The sequence below is a fragment of the Chenopodium quinoa genome, unplaced genomic scaffold (genome assembly GCF_001683475.1).
Source record: "Chenopodium quinoa cultivar QQ74 unplaced genomic scaffold, ASM168347v1, whole genome shotgun sequence".
NCBI lineage: Eukaryota > Viridiplantae > Streptophyta > Magnoliopsida > Caryophyllales > Amaranthaceae > Chenopodium > Chenopodium quinoa.
This window is the reverse complement of record NW_018744069.1, coordinates 469,184-473,696: the sequence shown is the minus strand read 5'-3', so window position 1 is coordinate 473,696 and position 4,513 is coordinate 469,184. Positions and strand designations below refer to the sequence as shown.

At 33.0% G+C, this 4,513-nt stretch overlaps 1 long non-coding RNA gene across 1 annotated transcript; it reads left to right on the top strand.

Annotated features, from left to right (window-relative positions):
• The first annotated feature begins 794 nt into the window (after positions 1-794).
• Positions 795-4,073, top strand: LOC110691176. The gene is made up of 3 exons (XR_002505237.1): positions 795-1,492; positions 3,003-3,122; positions 3,759-4,073. It is a non-coding gene; the product is annotated as an uncharacterized LOC110691176 (long non-coding RNA).
• Positions 4,074-4,513: the final 440 nt, after the last annotated feature.

Sequence of the window (4,513 nt, the reverse complement as noted above, 5' to 3'; positions counted from 1 at the left end):
TTAGGTTAACCTTGGGCTGATTGGGCTTCCCACGGAAGTTGGGCCTAGGTCACCGGTTATCCCAGGTGTCATGGGAAGGACACGTGTCGTGTCGTAATTGGTCCATAGTGGACGGATCATTGCTTGACACGTGGCAGGCTCCTATTGGCCCATGTGACGGACACATGGCGGAACCTGATTGGTCCACTTGTCAGATGGTGATTGGTGGGGAAAAATCCCCTAATCAACGGGTATTTATTTTCCCGTGGCAAATGTATCACTTGAACCACGAGTAGTACATATCCCATGGAAAACTTTACATTTATGCCACGAGTATCTGTCTTTTCGTGGAAAAATCTACATTTGTGCCTTGAGTAGTTTTTTCCCGGGGAAAACTTTGCACTAGCGTCACATGTAAGAATTTTCCCACGACAAACATACACTTATGCCAAGGTTCTGACTACAACAAATAAATTTGTATCTAGCTTAAATCTGCTCATGCAATGGCATAAGAATCATAGCATACAATAACTTTGCTAAGAATATATAATTACATGAATATCAAATTAGAAACCATGAATTAACCATGTTACTTCGTTTTTTCTTTACATCTAAACTTCAACTACCATAAGCATTGATTAATACAAAGTAAAATATTAAAAAAAACACCGATAAATTGCAATAGTTTTACTCAGTCCCTATTTTAAAAATAAAATAATGTAAAATCTCATTATAAGAGGTGCAATAATTTTTTTTTTAAAATTTGCTTTACAGATAATCTATTTCTAATACACACTTACTTTTCTTAATATATAAATGCTAAATTTTTGTTTTTTTTTTGTTCGATTCAATGCCAATATGTGGTTTTATTTATTTGTCTTTTTTAAAAATATTTTAACTCCAATGGAATTGCACTAGTTATATAAAAATCGCAATTTCAATAATATAAAATTATATTTTTATTGACGGGAATATAAAATAACATTAAACTCATATGATTAGAGATAGGTTAATGTTTTTTTTTATCTAATTTTATTTTCCAAGTCTTTCCTCTATTTAAGAAATGACCATTAAAAAAAATAAAGAAAATTAAAAAAAAAAAACCCAAGTCTCCTGTCCCAGAAAAAAAAACCCCAAGTTTCCTGCTTGTGAATTCGTGATTATATTTTACGGAGTACAAAATAATAAGCAATCCTCAAATTCCCTCATTTCACCACGTACAACCGCTCACTCCACCGCACCGCCCACTCCACCACGCTGTCTACTCCACTGATGTCCCTTGTAACAAGGCCAACTCCACGTTACCTCATTTCAAAGCAATGAAGAATTAAAGTGAAATTTGATACTCTGAGTTTAAATAGGGAAATTAAGGTCTATATCAGGATGAACTTGGGGGAAATTGGGAAAAAGAGGTTCATAGCTTTGCCAGGCTGGCACATCAAGCAATCGACAACGCACGGCGCCACACGACCTGGCGACCCTGTCTCATTTTTTTAGTTTCACGCCTTTCACGGTAAGTTCTAGTTTTGTACTTTTCAAATTTTTTAATTTTTCAATGTTTCATTCATATCATTCTACTTTTTTCAAGTTTCAATTTTTAATTTGTATATCATGATCATCTACTCGTTGGATTAATGGATTATTTAACTAATTTATGGTTAAATCAGTTTTAGATTTTTCAAGTGATTAGTTGAATTAGTTGTTAGATTTATTGAAAATTTTTTGGGTTTCAATTATTTTGGTAACATTTTGCAACAATTTGGAGTATTATTTCTATTTGTTAGTCCAAATTTGATACAGAAATCATGAAACTCATTCGAAATGGAGGGGTATGTACTGTAGGGTCTGAGTTTGTTATAGCTATTGAAATTATGCATGATGTTTATTAGAAAATCAATGCATGTAAACTGTTAGTTTATTTAACAAGATACTGTATATAATTAGCCTATAATAAATTTGTATTATCGTTGTAGGTTGTATGAGTATTCTACTCAGTATACTGCTGGAAATGTCACCTATATATGCATTTAGGGACAAGTGAAGCTCTTTATTCCTTTAATATTATTCCATTTAATATATACCCTGACTTTTATATCATCAAACTATACTATGGAGATTTTTTTTTTTTTTTTTTTTTTTATTTTCTTTTGACAAGAGCTTATACTATGGAGATGTGGAGTACATTTTATCACTTTTATTGATCCATCTATTATTCTTTGGATTGTACCTTATGAAATTATCTCTCTCAATAGTCAACACTCATATATTCATGTCGCATCATAGACATATACCTTGGTAATAAAAACGGTAAAATCATCCCTAACTTTTGAGGATTGTTTAGGATTTGAACTTTGGAGTGCTTCATGAACCGATCTTTTGCATGGGTAAGGGAATTTAGTTTCAAATAAAGGGAAAACTAGGAATAAAACAGATAGAGGTAAAGTTCTTGATAAATTAGCTCTCTCCATTTTGTTAAAATTATTGGATTGTAGTATCTCATGGTTTTGGCTCATTTGTGATTAATTTAATGTATTATTAGATAAATCGTTTTTTATATTTATTACCTGTTATTGTAACATATTAACATTATTAGGGTAAAGTGGTAAAGCTAGTTGTACATATAATCTATCTAATAATAATTGAAATTAGTAAATTAACATTATTAGGGTAAAGTGGTATAGGAAGTTGTTACTTATTTTGATCCAAGCAAATATGGAAAAGGGCTGATCTCAAGAGCCAATGATGGAGGTAATAACTGTTTGAAATCATAATTTATGTATTTTTATCTAGTGATCAATGATATGAATTAATATCAATCATTTGAACTTGAGGATAGCTAGCCCCTTTTTTGCTGATAAAGAGAAGAAAACTTATAGTGCTGGCAGCTATCCTTTTTTGCAAGGCCAAAACAGTAGGTTAAAATTAGATGAGAGCAATGGCATGTATTGGATCATTTCAATTTATTTCATAAGTGTTAAATTTATTGTAAATATTTTAAACGATGCCATGAATTGTGTTTTTAGGATCAAAACTTGATTCAAGTAGCAACGGGCCGGGACTGCCATCAAATTATTATTATCCAATCCTTCAGAGCACCTTGGTGTTAAAATGGTGTTAATCCCAATTTCTTTCCTATCAATCAGGTAATGAACTATAGATGAGTAATGAAACTTTTCAAATTCTAGTTTAACCAATTTTTGTCATTAATTTTATTTATTTATTTATTTTCATTTTTTCTGTCCTCCCTGCTGGCTTCCATTGCCTTTCCCCCTCCCCTGTCTGTTTCCCTGTGATTAATGAAGTTTAGTTTCACTTGGAGTCTTGAACTTTAATCCTTTTTTTTTTCATTTTTTCTTTATTCCCTGCTGGCTGCCATTGCCTTTCCTCCTCCCCTTCCTATTGCGAGTTCGGCCTAGTGTTCCCCCCTCTCTCTTTCTCTTATTGGTTGTTGATGCCTTTCTCTCTTCGCTGCTTGCTACCCTACAGTCTTCTGCCTGCCAGCTGCTACTTGAGCTAGACTTATATTAGTGATTTTTTTTCCCTCTCCCTTCATTACTAAATCAATGATTGCTAATGCATACCATTTCCACAGCTAATGTAGCAAGGCCAGCCACTACAGCTATTGTTGCTAATGCATCCGATGCCGATGCTGCTTCTTTTATTGTTGCTGTAAATACTGCTGTCATTGTTCTAGGTCCTTTGCATAGTCTTTGTTTGTTGTTTTAAGAGCTACAATTGTTATCTGAATGGGCTAACACTTTTTATGTTTGATGTTTTAGGATGTCGGTGAAGAGTTAGAAGGGATCAATGATTATTTACGACATTAGTCAAGAGTTAGAAGGGATCCCCTATTTATGCTAGATTGATTTGACGCTCCGAATAGCAACAACAAATTGATGCGTTCTTGCCTTACCGATTTCAACTTAGCAGATAATTTTTGTTTTAAAGTAGAACAAAATTATACTTTGTATATTGTAATAATCTAGTTAATAGTGTATCATGATCACAAATGATGTACAAAATTTTTAACTTTTATGTATACGTATTAAGTGTCTACACTACTTTTGCTTATAAAAATGCAATTTTTTTCTGAACATTATTAGCAACAATAATAAGAAAACAAAGTTTGTTAAACATGGAAGAATTGTGGCAAATAAACTCATTAGTTACGTTAATACTTGTGGAAACAAAGTTTGTAGCCACGGTAAAGTTTGTGGCAAACAATTTGTTAGCCACGTTAAAATTCGTAGCATGAGAATTTTTTTGCCACGTGAATACTCGTGGCATAAATTTCAAAATTAGCCACGACATCCATTTTCCTGTGGCAAATTTCTAGCCACGCACTCTTGTTCCACGGGAGTAAATTTCAAAATTCCCGTGGCTAAATTGCGTATTCACGGGAATTATAAACTTGTGCCACGGTTTTACTCGTGGCACAAGGGTCAATTTGTTGTAGTGAAAAATTATCCCTAATCGAGGTCATTTAAACGATGGACAATTAATGACCAGTTGAAATTAGTGTGTAGTTTGATTC